The sequence below is a fragment of the Lepus europaeus genome, chromosome X, assembly GCF_033115175.1.
Source record: "Lepus europaeus isolate LE1 chromosome X, mLepTim1.pri, whole genome shotgun sequence".
Taxonomy (NCBI): Eukaryota; Metazoa; Chordata; class Mammalia; order Lagomorpha; family Leporidae; genus Lepus; species Lepus europaeus.
This window is the reverse complement of record NC_084850.1, coordinates 24158899-24186507: the sequence shown is the minus strand read 5'-3', so window position 1 is coordinate 24186507 and position 27609 is coordinate 24158899.

Below are 27609 nucleotides of genomic sequence, written 5' to 3'. Positions count from 1 at the left end.
TTTTTACACAGAAGACCAACTTTATACTAAGTAAAGATTTCAACAATTTGCGCGCGCGCACACACACACACATGCACAAACTGAGAACTTGTTTTACAGTTAACTCTCAATACAACTCATTGAGGACAGAGGTCCTGCATAGGAAGTTAGTGCAGCAACTCTTGTTATTAATTTAACAATTAACACTCTTATATATGACGTCAGTGGCCACATGAAGCTCTTGACATGAGCTGCCTAGGCTATGAAGCCTTTTGAATCCACAGACTCCGTCAGTATTTATTTATTTATTTATTTTAATTTTTATTTAATAAATATAAATTTCCAATGTACAGCTTATGGATTACAGTGGCTTCCCCCTCCCATTACTTCCCTCCCACCCGCAACCCTCCCCTCTCCTGCTCCCTCTCCCCTTCCATTCACATCAAGATTCATTTTCATTTCTCTTTATATACAGAAGATCAACTTAGTATGTATTAAGTAAAGATTTCAACAGTTTGCACCCACATAGAAACACAAAGTGAAACATACTGTGTGTGTACTAGTTACAGCATTAAATCAAAATGTACAGCATATTAAGGACAGAGATCCCACATGAGGAGCAAGTGCACAGTGACTCCTGTTGTTGACCCAACAAATTGACACTCTAGTTTATGGCGCCAGCAACCACCCTAGGCTCTCATCATGAGTTACCAAGGCTATGGAAGCCTTCCAAGTTCACCGACTCTGATCATATTTAGACAAGGTCATAAAAGACAGGGTGAGGATAGTAACCAATGATCCTAAGAGTGGCATTAACCAGGTCTGAACAATTATACAGCATTAAGTGGGGAAGAGGACCATCAGGACACACAGGTTGGGAGTAGAGCCATTGGAGGTAGAGTAGAGGTTATGATTACAAAGGAATGAGGCCCAAGTGCACTAGACAGGGTCTAGAACAAAGGACAGAGTCATTATTAGAGGGGCTAAGAAAGGTGCTGTCTAACCTACAATTAAGTTTTCTGATTGAGAGGCAAATAGAACCTGACAGAAGGGGCTTGATAATAATCTGCTGGGCTTTAGGCCTTGTAAGTTAAGAGGCCCAGACCTATCTATCTCTTCACATGGGGTACATCCTAAGGGAGGTGTGAACCTCCTAGGGGAAGGCACTCTGTTGACTTTCATTACTTATCTGGCCTGGGAGGAGAGCTGGTCAGGTAAAGGCAGGTGGCATCTCTAACAAGAAATTTACAGTTCTGTCTGCAATGTTGCTGACCCTACTTGGCCATCCCCTCAGCTGCAGTGGTCACTTGGGAAGTTGGGCTGAGTGAAGGGCTTTTCAGCTTAGAGCCAATAAGATCTGTGGCTCTGACCTGGGCATCCTTCGACTCCAGGGCAGGTCCATTTCCAGTGATCCAACTCTTGGCAGAGCTGCCAGGGCTCTTAACTCCGTCAGTATTTAGACAGGCTATAAGACAAGTGGAAGTTCTCTCCTCCCTTCAGAGGAAAGTACATCCCTTCTTTGATGACCACTTCTTTCCACTGGGGTCTCACTCACAGAGATCCTTCATTTAGGACATTTTTTGTCACAGTGTCTTGGCTTTCCATGCCTGAAATTCTCTCACGGGCTTTTCAGCCAGATCAGAATGACATAAGGGCTGATTCTGAGGTCAGAGTACTATTTAGAGAGATTGTCATTCTATGAGTCTGCTTCCCATGTTGGAACATTCTCTCCTTTTTAATTCTATCTATTATTATTACCAGACACTTGGTCCTATTTATATCATAACTTTAACACTTAATCCTGTCTATATGTTCACTTTAACACTTAATATGATCACTTTAACACATAAGATGGCATTTTTACCACCCAGCTTAATGGGATTTGGGGTCTTATGGCAAGTTTTTAAACTGTACCCTTAGAAGTAAGTCTGTAAGAATGTATGCAGAACTATGCAGCTTTTCAGTTCCAAACTTCCTCCTCCCTCTCTTATTCCCATTCTTATTTTTTAATGAGATTCATCCTCAATTGACTTTATACACATATGATTAGCTCTATGTCAAGTAAAGAGTTTAACAAATAGTAAGAAGAGAAAAAAAAAATACTGTTTGGCAAGAGTCAAGACAAGGGCTGCTCAAGCCTTTGCTTCTCAAAGTGTCAGCTTCATGTCTACAGATTTCCTTTTAGATGCTCTACTAGTTATCACAGATCAGGGAGAACGTATGGTATTTGTCCCTTTGGGACTGGCTTATTTGACTAAGTATGATGTATTCCAGATTCATCTATTTTGGTGTGAATGGCTGGATTTCATTTTTTTTACTGCTGTGTAGTACTCCATAGCATATATATCCCATAATTTTTCTATCCAGTCTTCGGTTGATGGGCATTTAGGTTGATTCCATGTCTTAGCTACTCTGAATTGGGCTGCAATAAACATGGGGGTGCAGATAACGCTTTTATTTACTGATTTCATTTCACTTGGATAAATTCCCAGGAGTGGGATGGCTGGATCATATGGTAGGTCTATATTCAGATTTCTGAAGTATCTCCATAGTGGCTTTACCAGTTTGCATTCCCACCGACAGTGGATTAGTGTGCCTTTTTCCCCACATCCTTGGCCAGCATCTGTTGTTAGTTGATTTCTGTATGTAAGCCATTCTAGCTGGGGTAAGGTGAACCTCATTGTGGATTTGATTTGCATTTCCCTGATGGCTAGTGATCCTGAACATTTTTTCATGTGTCTATTGGCCGTTTGGATTTCCTCTTTTGAAAAATGTCTGTTTTGGTCTTTGGCCCATCTCTTCAGTCGGTTGTTTCAGAATGGGTGCTGTGGCACATTGGTTACTATGCTGCTTGGCATGTCTGTATCCCATAAGGGAGTAGATGAGTTAGAGCCCCTGCTCCACTTTAGCTCAAGTACTTGTGTCTCTCATAAAGTTCTGGTTCCTGGCTTTGGCCTGGCCCAGCCTTGGCTGTTGTGGGTATTTGGGGAGTGAACAAATAGATAGAAGATATTTCTCTCTCTCTCTCTCTCTCTCTCTCTCTCTCCCTCCCTCTCTCCCTCCCTCCCTCCTCTGCTTCTCAAATAAATAAGATTAATTAAAAATTTTTATAAGCCTTCCTATTCATGGGCTATGGTACACATTTATACATTTCAGTTTCTTCAGGTCTACTTTTATGACCTCTCTGGAGTGCTGCCATATTTAACAAAGAATGTGTACATAGACAACAGTAAACAATATAGTATACTAAACTTTCATGAATTCATCATCATTCAAAATTGATATATTGAAGCTCTAATACCTAATACTTCAGAATACGACTATATTCTGACATACGACCTTTAAAGAGGTCACTAAGTTAAAATAAGGCCATTTGAGTGGGCCTTACTGGAAGCTGACTAGTGTTCTTTTAAGATAAGAATATTAAGATTGAGAAACGCTAAGGGAATGTGTGCACAGAGAAAAGACCATTGAGGACACAGCAAGAAGGCAGCCATCTGGAAGCCAAGGAGAGAGACTTCCAGAGAAATCAAACCTACTAACACCTTGGTCTTGGATTTCTGGCCTCCTGAACTGTGAGAAATAAATTTTTATTGTTTAAGCCACTCAGTCTGTGGTATCTTGTTATGGCAGCCCTAGCAAACTAATACAAATAATGTTCTTATATTACCCCAAAGCCATTATGACATCGAACAAAATCCACACTCTCTCATTATCGGATCTCCAATGGTCTCAAATGCTTTTTTTTTTTTTTACAGTTAATTGGTTTAAAGCAGGACCCATCTATTTATTCTCCAGTAATATCCCTCCATCCTTTTCATGCTTTGGATTCATTGAAAAAACTGAGCTAGTCATCTTGCAGAATGTCCAGTGTTCTGGATTTGTGTGCTTGCTTCCATGTGAAATCATTTAACTTGTTCTACTCTCCACACTTCTGATAAATGTCTGATGAGATTCACATTAAACTCTTTTGTTACAGATATTTCGCAGTTGATGCTGTGTACTTCATATTACATTAGGAGGTAAATGTCTGGTTGCTTTATTTTTATGATGCTAGGATTGTTTAACAGGTTTTAGTGATGAACATCAAACTGATTGAAAATATTCTTAATATAGGCTTTGTGCATTTCTTAAATATTCATCCCTACATATATGCTATTTTGGTTGCTTTTTTCTTATTTACTTATTTGTTTGAAAGTCAGAGCTATAGAGAGAGAGGGTGAGACTGAAAGAAAGAGTTCTTCCACCCACTGATTCACTCCCAAGTTGCCCACAATGTCCCTGGCTGAGCTAAGCTGAAGCCAGAAGCCAGAATCCAGGAGCTTCATCCAGACTTCCCACACAGGTGCAGAGGCCCAAACACTTGTGCCATCTTTCACTGTGTTTTCCAGGTGCATTAGTAGGGAGCAGGAGCAGAAGCAAAGCAGCCAGAATGTGAACAAGCATCCCTTTGGGATGCCAGTGTCACAGGTGGTGGCTTTGCCTGCTATGCCATAACTTTAGCTCCTTGGTTTTCAAAATGGAGATCTTCTTTTACATAACATATTCTAGTTGGTAGTTGCTTGCATATGTATTGACAAAGTATTTTTATATATTAATTTCACATCTTACTAACTTAATGAATTTTCCCAGATGTTTATTCTTCATTTTATTTTTGAGTTTTTAGGTGTGTGACAATTTTATTCTTTGTGAAAGGAAATGGTTTTCACTTCCTTTCCAATGTTTGTAACACTAATCAGGTTGCTTAAATCTGCTCATGACATGTTAAGTAATAATGGCACTAGTAGGCATCATTTTATTTTCTCCTGTATTTAGTAGGAAAGCTTCCAATACGTCCTTATTAAGTAAAAAAGGGCTTTTGAAGGAACCTTTTTTAAAAAAAGATTTATTTTTATATATTTGAAAGAGTTACAGAAAGGGAGAGGCAGAGAGAGAGAGAGAGAGAAACTTCCATTCACTAGTTCTCTCTCTAAATGGCTGCAATGGCCAGGGCTGGGCCAGGGCTAGGCCAGACCAAATCCAGGAGCCAGGAGCTTCATCCAGGTCTCCCACATGGGTGTAGGGCCCCAAGGACTTGGGCCATCTTACACTGCTTTCCCAGGTGTACCAGCAGGGAGCTGGATCCGAGGTGGAACACCTGGGACTTGAACCAACACTCATGTGGAATGCCAGTGCTACAGGTGGTGGCTTAACCTGCTACGCCACAATGCCGAACCAGAAGACATTTTAAATAGCACATTTGAACCGGATTAAGAAAGAAGCCCCCCAAACACCACCCTTTGTCTATATTGAATCAACTTATTCTATGTCAGTAAATAAATAGGTCAGTAAATTAAACCAATGAAATGCTGTCCTCTGATGGGCAGGGGTGCATACCTTTGCTAATATTTTGACAGCTCACAGTACACAGTCTCACAACAACTGCAACTGGAGATGCAGCTGCAAGACTGGTAGAAAAAACATTGGCTCTGCTGACCCAAGAGTCTATTTTGAATTTTACCAACGATGTGACCTGGAGTGGTTCACTTTAGCAACCTGTGTTGCAGTACCCGCCCTATTTGAGGGAACTTCAAAAACTTCACAGAAAACAGAATTAAAAGGTTTATTTTGGTACGAAAATTTTTGAAACCTGCACATACGAGAGGCTTCAGAAAAATTTATGGGAAATATATATCTTGAAAAAACTATCACACCAAAATAAACTTAATCTTTATTTTGGTTATTTTAAAAATATTTTTGTTTCTGAAACTGCTGGTGAGTACACCGGTATTCATTTTATTATTATTATTCTTTTTTTTCCACAGGCAGAGTGGACAGTGAGAGAGAGACAGAGAGAAAGGTCTTCCTTTTGCGTTGGTTCACCCTCCAATGGCCGCCACGGCCGGCGCGGTGCGACAGGCACACCACGCTGATCCAAAGGCAGGAGCCAGGTGCCTCTCCTGGTCTCCCATGAGGTGCAGGGCCCAAGCACTTGGGCCATCCTCCACTGCACTCCCAGGCCACAGCAGAGAGCTGGCCTGGAAGAGGGACAGAATCCGGCGCCCCAACCGGGACTAGAACCCGCTGTGCCGGCGCCGCAGGTGGAGGATTAGCCTATTGAGCCGCAGCGCCGGCCTATTTTATTATTATTTTTGCATGGTATAGGTAATCATCCATCACTTAACAATGGGCTATATTCTGAGAAATTTTCCGTTTTGCGATTTTTATCACTATGTGAATAGCATTTGAGTGTATTTACACAAACTTAAATGGCATAGGTCAATCACTCAAGGTGACTTCTTGATTTCATCAAGATACATTATAAACACAAGATGTATGAGGGGCCGGCGCTGAGGCTTAGCAGGTAAAGCTGCCACCTGCAGTGCCGGCATCCCATATGGGCACCAGTTTGAGTCCCGGCTGTTCCTCTTCTGATCCAGCTCTCTGCTATGGCCTGGGAAAGCAGTGGAAGATGCCCCAAGTCCTCGGGCTCCTGCACCCACGAGGGAGACCCAGAAGAAGCTCCTGGCTCCTGGCTTCGGATCCGTACAGCTCTAGCCATTGTGGCTACTTGGGGAGTGAACCAGCAGATGGAAGATCTTTCTCTCTCTCTCTCTCTCTGTCTTTACCTCTCTCTGTAACTCTGTCTTTCAAATACATAAAATAAATCTTTAAAAAAAAGTTTGCTGAATAGGCAAAGGTCAAGAAATTAAAGATGTACAAATCATTTTTTTTGCTTTAGTTTAAAATGGCAAATTAAAAATGGATTACCTTTTATTCGTCTTTTTCCATCTAGACTTTATTCCTTCAGATTTTACTGGCAAAATTTTACTAATAGACTGCGAATCAAAACAGGAAATGGACGAAAAGGAAATTTTCATATTCTACTTCAGAGTAAAAATCCAAAGTTGAGCTCACCCTCGGAAACATGAGCCTGGCTCGTCTGTCCTCAGTAGAGAGGGCTGGGCTGGAGGCCAGAGAGGAGCAAAAGGAAAGTGAGGAACGGATTCCAAGCTTTCTGAGCTGGCTGGAATTAGAAAAATGTGTCGCCACAAGTTTTACCGGCATGTAAAAAGAAAGAAGCTTCCATGAGCAATGAAAACTTCACAGAACTAGTTTACTCATGATCCCAGTAGTCATCTGTGGTGTAACTCGAAGAATAGATGCTGAGAAGTCTGACCCAAATTGCGGCCGTGGGTCTTGACATCTCGTGAGTGCCCCATTCGTGTGAGGCTAGTGTCTGTTCAATGTCAGGGTCCCTTATTAAAGTACCAGGACTCTTGAATGTTAGTCAACCTTCCTACTTCACAATGCATTTAATAGAAAATCAGAGCTTAAGTGACCTTTCTTTGTTGTTTTTCATTTATACATTTTATTTGGAAATATTCACTCCAGAATGGTGAAACTAAAGTTTAGAGACAATGATTGTCACTAGATTAGAAAGCGTTAGTTTGTTATAATAGAGACATGTAAATTATTTATATGCCGAAAGATTTCAGAACTTCAATGGAATGGGCAGCTTCATGGGATGCCATTTCAATAGAGTTTTCAGTCTACATATTTTCCAAGAATGTTAAGTGACCTTGCTTATAGGTATCGTTTCATTTTTCACTTTCTATGCCCTTATCAATCCTCTATAATTATATCAAAAATGAAATATATACTTTACAGAGCTTAGCAATATGGCTAGTGGGTAAATTGGAAAGCCGATATGGGTGCGGGTTTGAGTCTTGGCTGCCCCACTTCTGATCCAGCTCCCTGCTTTTTGAAAGACAAAGTTACAGAGGGAGAGGGAGAGGGAGAGGGAGAGGGAGAGAGAGAGGGAGAGGGAGAGGGAGAGGGAGAGGGAGCTTCCATCTTCTGGTTTACTCCCCAAATGGCCACAAGGGTCGGGGCTAGCTAGGCCAAAGCCAGGAGCCAGGAGCTTCATTAGGGTCTCCCATGTGGATGCAAGGGCCCCTGGACTTGGGTCATCTTCCGCTGCTTTCTCAGGAAGCTGGACGGGAAGTGGAGCAGCTGGGAATTGAATCGGTGCATGTATGAGATGTCGGTGTTGCAGGCAGAGGCTTAACCTGCTACACCATAATGCCAGCCCTAGGTAATCACTATTGATATCTTGGTAACCATTATATATACAACAGGATAATTCAGAAAGTTCATGGAAAAAGTATATGATAAAAAAAAAAAACTGCCAGGGCCAGGTATATGATAAAAAAAAAAATTGCCAGGGTAAAGCCGCTGCCTGCAGTGCCGGCATCCTATATGGGCACTGGCTTGTGTCCCACCTGCTTCACTTCCAATCCAGCTCTCTGTTATGGCCTGGGAAAGCAGTAAGAAGATGGCCCAAGTCCGTGGGCCCTTGAACCCAAGTGAGAGACCCAGAAGAAGCTCCTGGCTCCTGGTTCCAGATTGGCACAGCTCCAGCCATTGCAGCCATCTGGGGAGTGAACCAGTGGATGGAAGGCCTCTCTCTCTCTCTCTCTCTCTCTCTCTCTCTCTCTCTCTCTCTTTGCCTCAGCCTCTCTGTAACTCTGCCTTTCAAATAAAATAAATAAATCTTTAAAAAAAAACCTGCCAAGATTTCAAAAAATTTTGCACTAAACCTTTAATTCCATTTTCCCAGAGCTTCCTTGTGCTCCTTCTACCTCCCCAGGTAGTTCATGTTAATAATGATATGCGCACCCTTTCAAACTCTGTTCCATTCATGGAACCCTACTGCTCCTATGGCAGTATCGCCAGGATAGGGGGCCAGACAGAGAACATATCTGACTTGGGCCCTGGTGCCAGTACCCATACTTCCACCAAACCAAATTAGATTTTCTTTTCTTATTTTCAAAATTAGCATTTTCTGAAAAAAAATTTGAAGAAGGAAGTTATTTTAAAAAACTGAAAACCATGATCCTAGGTAGTCAGTTCAGCCTTGCTCATTGTAGAGCTGAAGCACCTGAGGGGAAGAAACTTGCACAAGGTCGTTTAGCTAGTTAGTAGACGATCCAGTTACTGAAGTGTCAACAACCAACTTTATTCCAGAGCTTTTCCCATTTCATCGTCTCCTCTCACTCATCCAAGAACTGTGTATGCATGTTCTACAACAAATCAAAGGGGAACATGATAGCCAAAAAAATCAACTATCACTACATAATGTCAGATAAAAAGAGAGACTGTGTTATCTGATCCTTCTGATTCACCTTTGTACAGGAGGTCCCAACTTGTGCAATAAGGCAAGTAAAAGAAATAGCCATACACATTAGGAAGGAGAAAATAAAATCATTCAATTTGCACATTGTGTGCATGAAATTGCTAAGGAATTTACCAAAAAAACTATAAGAAATAGTAATTGATTTTAGCAAGGCCAAAATACTTTATAATGTTTTACAAAAATGTTAGTTATAAAGAGGAGAATTCTGGCAGGACAGGAGGTTGAGAAATCCTCTTGTCAAAAAATAACTATAAAGCTATACAAAATAGTACCAAACAACCATTTCAACATTCTGAAATTAAAACAAATGAGGAGGTGTTTGTTCATGAAAAGTACCGAAGTTTGTATGAACAGCATGTATATGGTGTTTTTGCCTGGAGATACTTCTATCCACTATCTCCCAGCTCTGTACAAGGGTTAATAAAACGAGGTCTGGGGAGGCTGTGCAAACCAGTAGGAGGGGCTCAATTGCCTGGCAACATTCTCTGAACTTGGCAAACTGAAGTAGCAAGTGAACAGGATCCATAAGCCTGAGGTTTGCTTGGGGCAAGTAAGTAACCAGGAATGTAATAAAATGTTTGGGGAAATGACATAGATATAGGGTGTTAATATGTCTCCCACATATCCTTGAGTTAATTTGAGGATGTGTATATGTGCTGCAGAGATTGGAGCAGGCTTAAGCCACCCACATAATCCTGGCTGATGGAGATGACATTCACACCAACAGGGCTCATGAAAAAGCCTGACAAAAAGCAAATGCTTGGCTGGCGCTGTGACATAGCGGGTGAAGCTGCTGCCTACAGTGCCGGCATCCCATGCGGCTGCCAGTTCGAGTCCCAGCTGCTCCACTTCTGATCCAGCTCTCTGCTATGGCCTGGGAAAACAGTGGAAGATGTCCCAAGTGCTTGGGCCTCTGCACCCACGTGGGAGACCCCGAAGAAGCTCCTGGCTCCTGACTTCGGATGCGATCATTTGGAATGGAAGACCTCTCTCTCTGTCTTCTCCCTCTCTCCCTATAACTCTGCCTTTCAAATAAATAAATACATATTCAAAAAAGACTAAAAAAGAAAAGAGCTGAAGTGTCCAACCCCTCCCATACCCCCCACAACTCCTGTGCCCAGAAGAAGATCCATCAGCAGAGAGATGAAAGTCTTCCTGGCACATCGCGTTTGAACGTAATCTCTGATTAATACTTGGCTGATCATTAAGCTATGAAGGCCCAGTGATAATCCCTAAGAAATTAGAGTTCCAAACAAAACCACTAAAGATCTCAGTGGCTGTACATTGTTGGAATAACATACGATAAAAATTTAGACTAGATAACAACCCTCAGGAGAGAGCATCAGAATTCAGAAGTGCTACAATATATTTTCTAAAATGCCCAGTATTCAACCACAACACTATGAGAAGTGCATACGAAAAAGAAAGTGTGACCTGTCCTCAGAGGAATAGGGAGAATCAGTGAACAGAAGGTGTTTCTGAATGATCTCTGGTTTCTCATTTAGCAGAGAAGATCTCAAAGTCTCCATTATGAATATGTGTAAACAACTAAAGCAAAGAATTCATTTTTTTTGACAGGCAGAGTTAGACAGAGAGAGAGACAGAGAGAAAGGTCTTCCTTCCGTCGGTTCACCCCCCAAATGGCCACTACTGCCGGAGCTATGCCGATCTGAAGCCAGGAGCCAGGTGCTTCTCCTGGTCTCTCATGTGGGTGCAGGGCCCAAGGACTTGGGCCATCCTCCACTGCACTCCCTGGCCACAGCAGAGAGCTGGCCTGGAAGAGGGGCAACCGGGACAGAATCCGGCACCCCAACCGGGACTAGAACCCAGAGTGCTGGCGCTGCACGCAGAGGATTAGCCTAGTGAGCTGCGGCGCCAGCCAAGAATTCATTTTTTAAAGATTTATTTATTCATTTGAAAGGTAGAGTTGAGAGAGAGAGAGAGAGAGAGAGAGAGAGAGAGAGAGAGAGAGAATCTCCCATCCACTAGCTCACTCCCCAAATGGTTGCAATAGCCAGGGCTGGGCCATACTGAAGCCAGTATCCAGGAGCTTCATCTGGGCCTCCCATATGCTTCAGGAACCCAAGGACTTGGGCCATCTTCAGCTGCTTTCCCCAAGCACATTAGCAGAGAGCTGTATGGCAGCAGGGACTTGAACTGGCACCCAAATGGGATGCTGGCACTACAGGCAGAGGCTTAACTTTCTATGCCACAGCATCAGCCACAGGGACTCATGTTTAAAGAATTAAAGGGAAGTATGATGACAATGATACCAAAGCCATAAAATCTCAATAAGGACATAAAATGTACACAAAAGAGGGGGGTCGACATTGTGGAGCAGTGAATTAAGCTATGGCTTGCTTTGGCTTCATACCTTATTGAAGTGCCAGTTCAAGTCCTGATTACTCTGCTTCCAATCCAGGTTCCTGCTTGAGGTACCTGAGAAGGCAAATGGCCCAAGTGCAACCTATATGGAGTTCCTGATTTCTGGCTTGGCTCTGGCCCAGACCTGGCCATTGAAGTCATTTGGGGAGTGAATCAGCAGATGGAGGATCTCTCTCTCTCTCTCTCTCTCTCTCTCTCTCTCTCTCTCTCCTATCTCCCCCTCTGTCTGTCACTCTGCTTTTCAAATAAATGAATCTTTTAAAAAATTTATACAAAAGAACCACGTGGTATTTACCTTGGTAAATAAAAGGTAAAATAACTGAAAGGAAAAAAAAATTTCTTTAGGGGCTCAACAGTAGATTTGAGCCAGCAAAAAGAGTCAGTGAACTGGAAGACAACACAACAGAGAAGATCCAATCTGAAAACAGAAAAAAAAAGAAGGAAGAAAAATAAACAGAAGCTTAAAGACTTGTGGAACACCATCAAGCTACCAACATATACATAATAGAAGTCCCAAAGAAAATGCGAAATCAAAGGACAGAAACAGTATTTGACAAAAGTAATGACTTAAAGGTTTCTAAAATTAATTTAAAAATTAATCTACACATTCAAGAAATTTGATGACCTCCCAATAGGATAAGCATAAACAGATCCACGCCTGAGAACATCTTAAGCAAACTATCAAAAAAGAGAAAAAAATAAACATTTGGAAGTAGCAAGGGAAAAATTACTCATCAGGTACACAGGATCATTATAATGGCTGATTTCACATCAGAAATGACAAAGACCAGAAGACATTGGAATATCATCTTCAAAATTGGTGGAGCGGGGAGAGAAACTGTTATCTGATTCTTCTATGTCCAAGAGAGTATCCCTTGAAAATGAATGTAGAATAAAAACATTCCCAAATAAACAAAGACTGAGAGAATTTGTGAGTCAGTAGCCAGTCTTAGAAGATTTAACAGATAATAACTAGGTTACTTAAATCCTCAGGAAAACTCTGGAAATGGTAAATGAAAAAGTTTCTAAAAGCACATTTATTTTCATTTCGACTTTTTAGCCTTTCAAAATAAAAAGCAGTTGTATATGGGTTCCAGCACTGGGGCACAATAGGTTAATCCTCTACCTGAGGCACTGACGTCCCATATGAGTGCTGGTTCAAGTCCTGGCTGCTCTTATTCTGATCCAGCTCTCTGCTATGGCCTGGGAAAGCAGTAGAAGATGGCCCAAGCGCTTGGGCCCCTGCACCTGTTGGGAGACCTGGAAGAAGCTCCTGGCTCCTGGCTTCGAAACCGTGCAACTCCAGCTGTTGCGGCCATCTGGGGAGTGAACCAGTGGATGGAAGACCTTTCTCTCTGTCTCTCCCGCTCACTGCAACTCTACCTCTGAAATAAATAATAAATGAAATCTTTAAAAAAACAGTTGTATAAATCAATAAATTTAACACTATGTTGTTGAGCTTGTAACATATATAGATGTAACATACGACAATAACACAAAGGAAGAAAAGGAGAAATATATGGTTGAAATTTTATATTTTATCCAAATTAAATTAGTATTATTCTGAAGTATATTGTAATAAGCTAATATGCATATTGTAAACCCAGAGCATGCATTAAGAAAACTATATAGTAAACACAAAGTAATAGATGAATTATACACTAAAAATATTTATTTAGCCTAAAGAAGATAAATAAAAATATGAGTGAATAAAATGAGACAAATAAAAAATATAACAAAATGAGATTATATCAATAATTGCTTTAAATGTGCATGAAGTAAACACCCCACTCAAAAGGCAAACATTATTAGACTAAATAAACAAAAATGAATCCCAACTATATCCTGTCTACAAAAACTCACCTTAGAGTCAAACAGATAAATAATCTGAAAGTTTGCAAAATGATTGGTAAAGACATCGCATATAAATTTAAAAATCATAAAATAATGGTATTGACTATATTGGTAGCAGAAAAAAGCAAAATTTAAGACAAGAAATGGCACTGGAAACATAGAAACCATTTATATGATAAAAGGGTCAATGCATCAGGAAGATACAACAATTACAAATATATATGCACTTAACAACAGGACCTCAAAATACAGTAAGCAAAACCTGATAGAACTGAAAGGAGGAATAGCTGAATCAGCAGCAATAGTCAAATGTTTCATATCCCACTATCAATAACTTAAAGAAAAAATAAGGGGCCAGCACTGTGGTGTAGCACGTAAAGTCTCCGCCTACAGTGCCAATATCCCATATCAGCACTGGTTCGAGACTCAGCTGCTCCACTTCTGATCCAGCTCCCTGCTATGGCCTTGGACCCCTGCACCCTCGTGGGAGACCTGGAAGAAGCTCCTGGCTTTGGATTGGCCCAGCTCTTGACGTTGCTTCCATATGAGGAATGAACCAGCAGATGGAAGATCTCTCTCTCTCCCTCTCTCTCTGCCTCTGCTGCTTCTGCCTCTCTGTAAATCTCCCTTCAAATAAACAAATAAATATTTTAAAGAAAGAAAAGAATAACCAAGGATACATATACTTGTACATAAATATTAATCAACTTGACCTAACTGTAACTTACACAAGTCTCCACCCAATGAATACAGAATAGACTTTAATTGGGTACAGAATATTTTCCCAGATATACCATGTAGTGAGCCAGAAAACAAGTCTCAACAAAACTGAAAAGACTGAAACACTTAAGTGTATTCTAATGACCAACGAATAATTAGAGATTCATATCAGAAAGTAAACTGGGAAAATTCCAAATATTAAGAAATTAAACAAGACACTTCTAAATAACTGGGGTCAACATTGTGACACAGCATGTTATGACACTGCCTGCAGCTTTGACATCCTGTTATGGGTACCGATTTGAGTCCCATCTGCTCCACTTCCAATCCAGCTCCCTGCTAATGTGCATGAGAAAGCAATAAACATGGCCCATGTGCTTGGCCCCTGAACTCACGTGGGATACCAGGAAGAAGCACCTGGCTTTGGCCTGGCCCAGCCCAGCTGTTGTAGCCATTTGGGGAGTGAACCAACAGATGGAAGATTGATCTCTCTCTTTCTCTCTGTAACTCTGCCTTTCAAATAAATAAAATAAATCTTTTTTTGAAAAAAAAGATACTTCTAAATAACTTATGGACTAAATGGGAACTCAAAAGAATAATTAATTAAATAAATTTATTAAATAATTAAATAATCTGAATGAGAATGATACAATTAAATAATATGAATAAAAATGACACAAAATATACAAACTTGTAGAATTCAGTTAAAGCAATGCTTATAGTGAAATTTATACTTTAACCACTCATATCAGAAAAGAATTTTCTCAAATCAATAACCCAAGTTTCCTCCTCATAAACTAGAAATTGAAGGGCAAACTGAAAGCCAAAGCAATCAGGAGAACACATAATAAAGATTATGACGGTAATGAATGAAATGGAAAATAGACAAACAATAGGGAAAATCTAGGAAACCAAAAGTTGCATCTTTAAAAAAAATTGGCAAAATTGACAGCTTCTTGCTAGATTGACGCAGAAAATAAGAGAAGGTCACAAGTGATATATGGGCTATCACTACTCATCTTACAGCCATTAAAAAGATTATAAGAGGGGCAGGCAATGTGGTATAGTAGGTTAAGCATTCTCATGTGGCATCGGTATCCTATATGGGTGCCAGTTCATGTCCTGGCTGCTCCACTTTCCATCCAACTCCCTGCTGATGACCTGGGAAAGCAGTAGAAGACGGCCCAGGCCCTTGGGCCCCTGCACCCAAGTGGGAGACTCGGAAGAAGCTCCTGGCTCCTGGCTTCAGCTCCAGCCGTGGCAGCCATTTGTGGAATGAGCTAATAGATGAAAGACCTCTCTCTCTGTCTCTGCCTCTCTCTGTCTGTAACTCTGCCTCTCAAGTAAATAACAACGAATCTTTTAAAAAGAGATTAAAAGGGAATATTATAAACTAATATATGTCGGTGAATAAACCAGTTTGGATGAAATGGGATAATTCTGAGAAAGACAAAAATTACCAAAACTAAGAAGAAATGAAACATTGAATTAGAAAGTAGATATCTTCAAATAAAGAAGAGCTCAGGCTAGGTGAATTAGGTGGCAAATTATATAAAATATTCAAGAATGAAATAATACCAGCTCTTTGCAAATACTTTCAGAAAATTGTGGCATCAATCCTTCCCAAGTCATTTTAGAAGCCAAGTTAGCACTGATAGAAAAAGCAAAGACACCACAAGAAAAAGAAACTACAGCAAAATAACTTGTTGAAGAACAGCTGACTGAATTCAGCAATATAAAAAACATATTATATAAAATGACCAAGTGGGATTTATCCCAGGAATGCAAGGCTGGTTTAACATCTAAAAATCAACTAATGTAGGTAAAATATTGGCTGTCCAAAGATGTCCATGCTCTAATCCTCAGAATCTGTGAATATAATACATGTCAAAGGGAAATTAAGTCTGCAGATGGAATTAAGGTTGCGAACCTGCTGACCATAAAATATGGAGATTATGCTGGATTATTCAATTAAGTCCAGTGTTATCCTAAGAATCCTTAGAAGTAAAAGAAGCAGGCAGAAGAGGAAATAGAATGATGTCACATTAGAAGAACTGGAACTGTCAGGGCTGACTTTGAAGATGGAGGAAGGAGGTCATGAATCAAGACACACAAGTGGCCTCTAGAAGGTGTCAAAAGCCATGGAGTGGATTCGGTCATAAAGTCTATAGAAAGGAATACAGCCCTGCTGGCATCTTAATTTTAGCCCAGTGAGATGCTTGTTAAACTTCAAATATACAAAACTGTAAGGTAATAAATTTGTGCTGTTTTGAGCCGCAAAGTTTGTGGCTTGCAGCAATAGAAAACTAACAGAGATTTGGATATTGGGAATTGAGGTGCAGCTTTAACAAATACCTTAAAATGTGGAGGCAATTTTGGAACTGAATGGTGGACTGGAAGAATCTGAGAAACTTGGTGGAAAAAATAAGTACTAGTTTGCCTTGGACATGCTAGAAGACATACAGCAGCTTCATGACAAAAAATCTAGATTATTGCCAGAAGAATGTTATTAGAAATCTGGGTGTTAAAGATGCTGCTGGCAAGGGTTCAAAAGGAGATGAGAAGGATGTTACTGAAAACTTCAAGAAAGGAGAGCCTTGTCATATAATGGCAGAAAACTTGGCAGAATTGTGTCTTTAACCTACATAAGCAGAACTTATAAATGGTAAAATTAGACATTGAGCTGCAGTTTCCAAGCTCAGTCTCAAAGGTGTAGCCTGGCTTCCTTTTGCTACTTCTAGTAAGATGTGAGAGGAAAGCGATAGATTAAGGGGAAAACTATTAAACAAGAAGAAACCTGGTGTTAATGATTTGGGAAATTCTCAGCATATCCAGACTGTGAAACAGGCTAAAATTAAGAGATTCCCTCATAGGAAAGCATATCCTAGAACAAAAACTGAGGCTGTGGCTAGACAGTTTTTTGCTAATATAATAAAAAGATCAAAAGTTCAAAGTACAGGGGTCCCTCTTTATCCACAATTTCACTTTCTGTGGTTTTAGTTACCATCAGTCAACCAGGGTACAAAAGTATGAAGTGAAAAAACTCCAGAAATAAACAATTCATACATTTAAAATGACCTTCATTATAGTATATCATTTTTTCCATTTCATTAATTAGTCTTATTATTTTCTTTTTTTGCATTAGGTTCTTACTGTGCCTAATTTATAACTTACACTTTTTTTCATTTTTTATTTGAAAGAAAGAGAGACAGAGACAGAGGGAGATCTTCTAACTGCTGGTTCACTCCCTCAAATGCCAACAACAGAAAAGTGCTGGTGGCCAAGCCAGAAGAGAACTCAATCCAGGTCTCCCACATAGATGGTAGAGACCCAAGCACTTCAGCCATCACTGCTGCCTCCCAGAATGTGCATTAGCAGGAAGCTAGATAAAAAATGGAGCAACCAGGACTTAAACCAGGCACTCTAATATGGGATGCAAGCATCCTAAGTGGCAACTTAATCATTGCATCAAGAGCCTGCCCCTGGCTGTGGCGTAGTGTGGAAAGCTGACACCTGCAATGTCGGCATCCCATATGGGCACCGGTTCAAGACCTGGTTGCTCCACTTCCAATCCAGCTCTCTGCAATGGCCTGGGAAAGCAATAGAAGATGGCCCAAGTGCTTGGGCTGCTGCACCCACATGGGAGACCGGGAAGAAGCTCCTGCCTCCTGGCTTCAGATCCGCATAGCTCCGGCAGTTGCGGCCATTTGGGGAGTGAACCAACAGATGGAAGACCTCTCTCTCTCTCTCTCTCTCTCTCTCCCTGCCTCTCTGCCTCTCCTCTCTGTGTAACTCTGACTTTCAAATAAATAAATAAGTAAATCTTTAAAAAAAAAGAGCCTGCCCCTATAAATTGAACTTTATCATAGTTTTGTATGTATATAAAAAAGAGGACAGGCTGAACATCTCTAATTTGAAAATCTAAAATCTTAAGTGTTCCAAAATTGGGACTGGCATTGTGGCACAGCTGGTTAAAGCTGCCGTCTTCAAAGCTGGCATCCCATATGAGTTCTGGTTCGAGTTCTGGCTGCTCCACTTCCTGTCCAGCTCCCTGCTAATGTGCCTGGAAAGCAGTGGAAGATGGCCCAAGTGTTTGGGCCCCTGCGCCCACATGGGAGGTGAATCCCCTGGCTTTTGTATTGGAAGTGGCTCAGCCCCGCCGTGGCAGTCATTTGGGGAGTGAACTAGCAGATACAACTCCCTCTCTCTCTCTCTTTCTCTCTCTCACTCCCCCTCTCCCTCTCCCTCTCCCTATCAGTCTCTGTAACTTTGTCTTTCAAATAAATGAACTGAATCTTTTTTTATTTAATAAATGTAAATTTACAAAGTACAACTTTTGCATTGTTGTGGCTTCCCCCCCACCCTCCCTCCCACTTGCAGCCATCCCGTCTCCCACTCCCTCTCCCATCCCACTCTTCATCAAGATTCATTTTCAATTATCTTTATATACAGAGGATCAACTTAGTATATACTAAGCAAAGATTTCAACAGACTGCAACCAACCAACCGCACAACTGAATCTTTTCAAAAATGTCCCAAGATCTGAAAGTTTTTGAGTAGCTATAAGTTTTTGAGTAGCTGAAAGGTGGAAAATTCTAGAGCATCAAACTAAATTTTCATGCAGAAAATTATTGAAAATTGTGCTAAAATGCCTTCTTGCTTTATGTATAAGTTACACATGAAATATAACTGAATTTTCTCTTTAGACTTGGTTCCCATTCCCAAAATATGTAATTTATTACATATGTAAGTGTTCCCAAATCTGAAAAAAAAAATCCAGAATCCAAAGCACTTCTGAGCCCAATCATTTTAGATAAGGGAGATTCAACCTGGATATGTAAGATTGAGTATCATTTGTGGTTTCAGACATCCAGTGGGAGTTACTGGAATGTATATCCCACAGATAAGGGGAGCGGGTTGTTGCATTCAGTCACACAGAAAGCTCTTTGAAGAAATTAGGACTTGGTTTATAGACTCCGATAGTCATTTCTGCAGAAGCCAGAAAAATGCAGACTAGATTATCCAGGATGATCTACGAAAGAGCACCTGGCTTAATGGAGTGAACCTCTGTGACAAACATGAGAGACAAATAAGATTCTTGAGACTTTCATATAAGCAGAAACATTGCCAGCTTGAATTAAAAAGGACAGAGAGGGTATGAATTGAACGAAGGCTGTCAGAGTCCCAGAACTCTACATGCAGGACACAAACTGATGAAAGTCAGAACCTGGGGCCAGCGCCGTGGCTCACTTGGTTAATCCTCTGTCTGTGGCACTGGCATCCCATATGGATGCCGGTTCTAGTCCCGGTTGCTCCTCTTCCAGTCCAGCTCTCTGCTGTGGCCCGGGAGGGCAGTGGAGGATGGCCCAAGTGCTTGGGCCCCTGCACCTGCGTGGGAGACCAAGAAGAAGCTCCTGGCTCCTGGCTTCGAATCAGCAGAGCTCTGGCCATTTGGGAGGTGAACCAATGGAAGGAAGACCTTTCTCTCTGTCTCTCTCTGTCTCACTGTCTAACTCTATCTGTCAAATAAAAAAAATTCAAAACTTGCGCTATGGCCAGCACTGTGGTGTAGCCGGTAAAGCCACCGACTGTAGTGCCGGCATCCCATATGGGCAGCAGTTTGTGGCCCTGCTGCTCTACTTAAGACCCAGCTCTCTGCTATGGCCTGGGAAAGCAATAGAAGATAGCCCAAGTCCTTGGGTCCCTGCACCCATGTGGGAGATCCAGAAGAAGCTCCTGGCTCCTGGCTTCAGCCTGGCCCAGCCCTGGCCATTGCAGCCACTTGGAGAGTGAACCAGAAGATGGAAGATGTTTCTCTGTCTCTCTCCCTCTCTCTAACTGTATCTCTGACTTTCAAATGAAAACAGATTAATCTCTAGGGGAAAAAAAGTAAGTAATAGCCTACAAACCTGTGCTGCTGTTCATGAAAAAGGAAGGATGGCTCCGATGGTGGAAGCAAGAACGCAGAGGCAAATCTGCCCGTCTATTACTGAAGCCTTCATTTTTTAATAATTATTTTCTTTTTCTTTTTAGATTTATTTATTTATTTGAAAGAGTTACATAGAGAGCAAGAGGCAGAGAGAGAGAGAGAGAGCTTTTCCACCTGCTGGTTCACTCCCCAGTTGGTCGCAATGGCTGGAGCTCCGCCGATCCGAAGCCAGGAGCCAGGAGCTTCTTCTGGTTCTCCCACACGGGTGCAGGGGCCCAAGGACTTGGGCCATCTTCTACTGCTTTCCCAGGCCATAGCAGAGAGCTGGATTGGAAGTGGAGCAGCCGGGACACAAACTGGCGCCCATATGGGATGCCGGCACTGCAGGCGGCAGCCTTACCCATTAGGCCACAGTGCCATCCCCTATTGAAGCCTTTAACTTGTGAGAATTATTTCCAGGCTTTGAAAACAAATCAAGTTTGCCTTCCTTGATTTTTAAATTGCTTTGTACTAGTGACTCCTTTTTTTTATGTTCCTTCACTTTTGAATAGGAATGTAACTATTATCCCATACTATCTCCTTATTTTGGGGGCCAGTTACTTGTATTGTGAATTTCACAGATACTCTGATTAAAGAGGTGTTGTGCCCTAGGATGAATTCTACCTAGAGCCTCATCCATACATGATTTTGATGTTTTAGCTGGTAACATGTGGGACTTTTGAGCCAGTAAGATTTAGAGGATACATTCTACCTTCAGTTAATTGTATAAAGGGGTGAAATATTTGGGAGCCTTGGAATAGCCTGAGTGTATTCTGCATGTGAGACAAACCTTACCTTTGGGGGTCAGAGGGCATACTGAGTAAGCCACATAATAGTTTCCCCCAAATATCCCTGTCCAAATGTCCAGAACCTGTGGATATGTTACATTACAAGTCAAGGTAAACTAAATTTGCAGATGGAATTCAGTTTGCTAATCTGCTGACCATGAAATGGGAAGGGATGGGACTGCATTATCCAAGACAGATCAGTGTAACCACAAGCATCTTTTTTTAAGTTAATTTCACTTCCTTTTTTTTTAAAGAAACGTAATTAGCTTTAAAGAAGTACCCAAGAATGATACATCTTTTGTGAGCACTTAGACAAAACTATAACTTATGAGACATAAGAGTATCCTCCACTTAATACACTAAAATGAAATAAATCTTTGAGAACAAGTTTTACTCTTAACTCTCACAATACAACTCTTTGAGGACAGAGGTCCTGCATGGGAAGTTAGTTTTGCACGGTGACTCCTGTTGTTACAAGCATGTTTAAAAATGAAAGAGGGATGGGGATGGTGCTGTGTATATTGGACTTCCAATATACAGAGCTATACAGAGCTGTAATATAATAATTTTGTATTGTTGTTTCAAGTCACTAAATTTGTAGTTAGTTGTTAGAGTTTTATTATAAAATTCATATATCATAGAAATAAAGAGCTAATAAACCGCATGATTATTCCAATTGTGCAGAAAAAATCAACACTCATTTGTGATCAAAGCTCTCAAAGTACTAGGAATAGAAAGATTATTTAAAAAAAACTTTAAAAAAATTTACTTATTTGAAAGTTGGAGTTACACAGAGAGAGGAAGATACACACACACACAGAGAGAGAGAGAGAGAGAGAGAAATCTTCCATCCACTGATTCACTCCCCAAATGGCTGCAATGGCCAGCGCTGGGCCAGGGCGAAGCCAGGATCCAGGAGCTTCCTCTGGTCTCCCACATGGGTGCAGGGGCCCAAGGACTTGAGCCATCCTCAGCTGCTTTCCCAGGTGCATTAGCAGGGAGTTGGATCCGAAGTGGAGCAGCCAGGTCTTGAACTGGCATCACAGTCTGTGGCTTTACTGGCTACATCACAACACTGGCCCCTGTTTCTCAATCTTTTAAAAAGCATTTATAAAATACTTGCAGTTAATAACAATTTTAATTGTGAAAAAGTGAGGGGCTGGCACTGTGGCGCAGCAGATTAACGCCCCGGCGTGAAGCACCGGCAAGCCATATGGGCACCAGTTTGAGACCTAGCTGCTCCACTTCCAATCCAGCTCTCTGCTATGACCTGGGAAAGTAGTAGAGGATGGCCCAAGTCCTTGGGTCCCTGCACCTGCGTGGCACAGCTGGAGAAGGCTCTTGGCTCCTGGCTTCGGATCAGCACAGCTCTGGCCATTGCGGCCAACTGCGGAGTGAACCAGCGTATGAAAGACCTCTCTCTCTCTCTCTCTCTCTCTCTCTCTAACTCTTTCTTTCAAATAAAATAAATCTTTAAAAAAAACAATTCCATTAAAAGATCATCAATACTTAGGAATAAATGTAACAAATAAAGTGCTTGATCTCTATGAGAACTACAAGAGATTGCAGAGAGAAATCAAGTTTAAGTTTGATGTAAATGGAGAGACTCTTCATGATCATAGACTGAAAGATGCAGTATTATCATATGGCAATTCTCCACAAGTTGATCCATGGAAATCAAATGAACTTTGAACCTTACCTCATGCCATATGCAAATTTAATAACCACTAAAATCATAAGGAAAATCTTTCTGACTTTTGAATAGTGAAAATTTGCTAAGCTTGAAATATTAAGGGAAACTATGATAAATTCAATATAAGTTTAAAGCATCCAAAAGGTGTCATTTAGAAAATGAAAAGACAAGCAATAGATTGATAAAAAATTTTTGCGGCTGGCGCCGCTGCTCACTAGACTAATCCTCCACCTGCTGCACCGGCACCCCGGGTTCTAGTCCTGGTCGGGGCACCAGATTTTGTCCTGGTTGCTCATCTTCCAGTCCAGCTCTCTGCTATGGCCTGGGAGTGCAGTGGAGGATGGCCCAAGTGCCTGGGCCCTGCACTGGGGTGGGAGACCAGGAGAAGCACCTGGCTCCTGGCTTCGGATCAGCACAGTGCGCCGGCCGCAGCGGCCAACGGAAAAGGAAGACCCTTCTCTCTGTCTCTCTCTCTCACTATCCACTCTGCCTGTCAAAAAAAATTTGCAATACTTAATATCTGCCAAAGACTTGTATCTGGAATATATAAATAACAATTATGGATATCAAGAAGACAAAAAGTGCAGTGAAATATAGGCAAGAAAATTGAACATGTAATTCACAATAAGTATACAAATGACCAATACACACATAAAAAAGTTTCAATGTCATCTAATCCTCGAAAAATGCAAATTAAAACCAGCATGAGAAAATTCTTCAGGTCCAATAGAATGGATACTTTCATGAATGTTGGCCCTACCAAGCGCTATGAAAAATGTGGAGCAGCTTGAAATCTCACACATTTCTCATACAACTCATTCTTTTGGAATGTTAAATGATACAATCATTCCCCAAAATTCAGCAGCCCTTACGAGCTTATTATGCAACCCAGAAATTCCATTTCTATGTATTATACAAGGGAGATAATTTCCACACAGACATGGTACATGGGTGTGCAAAGCAGCATTCTTCAAATGACTCCAAGGTGGAAAAAATGTCAGTTAATAGATGAGTGGATAGCCAAGTTAGAGTATGTCCACATAAAACAATATTATGCAGCAATGAAAATGAATCAATATAAACAGCATATCCATATAAGCAAGAGCATAAATAAATCTGAATAATATCATCCTGAGTAAAAGAAGCTAACAAACTAATGCATACCACATGATTCCATTTGCTTGGAAATCTATACAAAATTAACATAATGTCTAGAAACAGAAAACAAAATATTCGTTGCCTGGGGTCAGCAACAGGGAACACTGACCACAAAGAGGAACAAGGGAACTTTTTGAAGTGATGAAAATATTTTCTATTTTGATTGCATTGATGACTATGCACTTGCCAAAAGTCATCAAACTATACTCTCCACATGCACATTTTACTTCATGAATTTAAAAAGTTTCTTAGCCTAAAAGAAAAATGTTTGGATTGTTCAGCATCCTTAGTACCATTCTTTTCACATCCCCCCTTATTTGTCTCTATTTGAAAGCAGTAGGCAAATGATTGGATGTTTTTAAAAAAAATTGTCAATATAAAGGGAAAATATTGTACGCTTTCCATAGATACAGTTCCAAGAAGACAACCACATTTCCCTCACTAGACCTGCTCCCCCCACACATTCCCGTTCTCCCTTTCCCTCTCTTCATCAGCTTTTGCAAAGCCATAATTTTAATCCATTCTATGTTGATAGGCTTAATTTGCCACTAATCATAATATTCAACAACTAAAAGTAGGAAGACCACAGTTCCACAGGAATATAAAAAGAACTAAAGAAGACAATCATATACCCAAATGACCATTTCATTCTTATACATTTTTAGTGTACTATACTGATTGTCAGATATCAGAGAAAATGTATAATTGGCTTTTTTGAAATGGCTTATTTCACTAGGCATAATGCTTTCCAGTTGCATCCATTTTCTTGCAAAAGACAGGACTTCATTTTTTTGTATGGCTGAGTAGTATTCCACAGTGTGTATATACAACATTTTCTTTATCCAGTAATCAGTTGATGGATATCTGGGTTGATTCCATATTTTAGCTATTATAAATTTATCCACAACAAATATGGGGGCACAAACAATTACTTCATATGCTGATTTCATTTCATTTATTTCCCAAGAGTGGGATGGCTGGGTAATATGGTAGATCTATTTTCAGATCTCTGAAGAATCTCCATACTGCCCTCCATAATGGTTTAACTAGTTTACATTTCCACCAACAGTGGATTAGGGTACCTTTTCCCCAGCATCCTCACCAGTATTTATTGTTTTTTGCTATTTGGATGATAGCCATTCTAACTGGGCTGAGGTGAAATCTCATTGTGATTTTATTTGCATTTCCCTGATGGCTAGTGATCCTGAGCATTTTGTCATGTGCCTGTTACAAAGGTCTGTTAGTCATTTGTATTTCATCCTTTGAAAATGTCCTGTTCATGTCCTTTGCCTATTTCTTAACTGAATTGTTTGCTTTGTTGTTGTTGAGTTTCTTGAACTCTTTATAGATCCTGGATCTTAATCCTTTATCAGTTGTATAGTTTGCAAATATTTTCTCCCATTCTGTCACTTGTCTCTTCACTTTTCAACCATCTCTTGTATGGATTTCTTTATCTCACAAATTTGTTCCTCTGTGTTTCTGTGTAATCTTTTTTTTAATTTAGATTTTTATTTATTTATTTGACAGGTAGAGTTACAGACAGTGAGAGAGAGACAGAGAGAAAGGTCTTCCTTCCGTTGGTTCACTCCCCAAATGGCCGCAACGGCCAGAGCTATGCCGATCCGAAGCCAGGAGCCAGGTGCTTCTTCCTGGTCACCCACACGGGTGCAGGGCCCAAACACATGGGCCATCCTCCACTGCCCTCCTGGGCCACAGCAGAGAGCTAGACTGGAAGAGGAGCAACCGGGACTAGAACCCGGCACCCATATGGGATGCTGGCGCCACAGGCGGAGAATTAACCAAGTGAGCTACGGCGCCGGAACCAATTCTGTGTAATCTTAGGATTGTTCTTTTGTATTCTTTTTCAGGCTTTTAATCAATCTCTTCATTCTCATATTCTAATATTGAACGGTTGTTGGGTTTTTTGGGGGGAGTCATGTTGTCTTTCCTGTTCTTGTTTCTTGTATTTGTGCCTTTATTTTTAGGCATTTGTGGAAACTCTTGATGGTTTTCTCCTCTGATGATTGTTATCTTCGAACCATGCTTCTGTAACTTAGTGGAGTGTCTGCTGCTCCTGTTTATATCCAGAGGTTGGTGCTGGGTGGGGCCATGAAGCTCTGGTCAGTGCTCAAGGGTGGGGCAGAGTTCAGGATGACATCCAAGTCGGGCGTGGTAGATCTCCTCTATTATCAGCAGAGGGAGAGGGTATGATCATATCTTCTGGCGTAATCACAGCCTCACCTCCTCTCTTCCAAGGTGATCAATGCCCAGGGTTAGCCCAGAGTGTCTACAACCCCTGTCCATGCCGGCACAGGAACCACACAGAGGATCTGTGCAGTCCTCAGTGTGAGCACAGAACTCTGCAATGGCCCACCCCAGGCACTCAGGGAGCTCTGAGACTCTGACGCCAGACACAGTGATTGCCCAGCTACATTCTGTGCCCTATTGTGCAGTCACAGAATTCCCGCAGTCACAACGCTCAAAGCTCCCACAGTCACAGGGTGTGAGGGATGCACTCTCTGCCCCCTCATGCCTGCCCCGTCCACGGAGAGAGCAGAGGCATTCCCAGAGCCAGCCGCATGTGGGTGCTCTGCCTTGGCAGTTTGAGTCCTGGCCCCTGTGATATGCTGGAGCGATGAGAGTGACTCACAGCCCTAAGTGGGTGTCCAGCCCTCTGACAACCCTCTAGACCAGACTCAATGTCACAGGGAACATGGATTAGCCATCTGATAAAATCCCATAGTTGCACACGAGAGTCGATGTTGCCTCTACTGCTGTTAAGATGTTGTTTTCTCCCTGCTCCCTTGTGAGGGAATGTGGAGAAAGAAATATGCTTTTCTTCCACTGGCCTCTGCTAAGGCTCCTGACTGGACTCCATGTCAGTACGGCCCACAAATCCTCGTTTAGGCATTATCACCAGTGGCACAGGCTGCTGTAGTCTGCTCTGACCTCACTCTCAGTAGCTGGCGTCTCCTTCAGCCTCCAGCCGAGAGAGTCACAGGTGGTGTCCCCGAGTGTTTGTACTGTCCATGCTGTTCCACAGAGTCTCTTTTCTTTCTGTGGAATTTCCACTTCAAATTTCTCTCCAACTCTCCCCAGGGAATGCACTTCCTCCACTGTTCTTCTATTATCAGCACATTTTGACCTATTCAGCCATCTGCAAGCTCCGTCATGATTTTAAGTTTTAACTAAAATCACATCAAGTCAGAGGATTATGGAAATCATTTAAAAGAGAAAGGAATAATTTTCTAACCAAAGTCATGTAGACAATGTACTAGCCCAGGAATCAAGAAATGTGATGAAGCAGGATGTCTTTGGTTATACAACAGGAAGCCCAATTCTAAGTAGCTTAGGCAACTTTATCCAGAAAGATAGAGAAGTATATAGATATCTACATCAAGGAATGTCTCAAGCAGTAATGACCAACCTCTGTATTTCCCCTGTCTTGTGTCTTTTTCCATGGTGTTGGCACCACTTTAAAAAAAAGGGGGGGGGGGTTGCCGGCACCGTGGCTCACTAGGCTAATCCTCCGCCTACGGTGCTGGCACCCCGGGTTCTAGTCCCGATCGGGGCGCCGGATTTTGTCCCACAGCGCGCCGGCCGCAGCGGCCATTGGGGGGTGAACCAATGGAAAAGGAAGACCTTTCTCTCTGTCTCTCTCTCTCTCACTGTCCAGTCTGCCTGTCAAAAAAAGGGGGGGATTATTTACTTTTGAGAGAGAGAGAGAGAGAGAGAGAGAGAGAGAGAGAGAGAGAGATCTTCATCCCCTGGTTCACTCCCCAAATGGCTTCAATGGCTGGGGTTGAGCCAGGCCAAAGCCAGGAGCCTGGAACGCCATCCATATCTCCCATGTACTTGGCAGGGGCCATGTACTTGGGCCATCTTC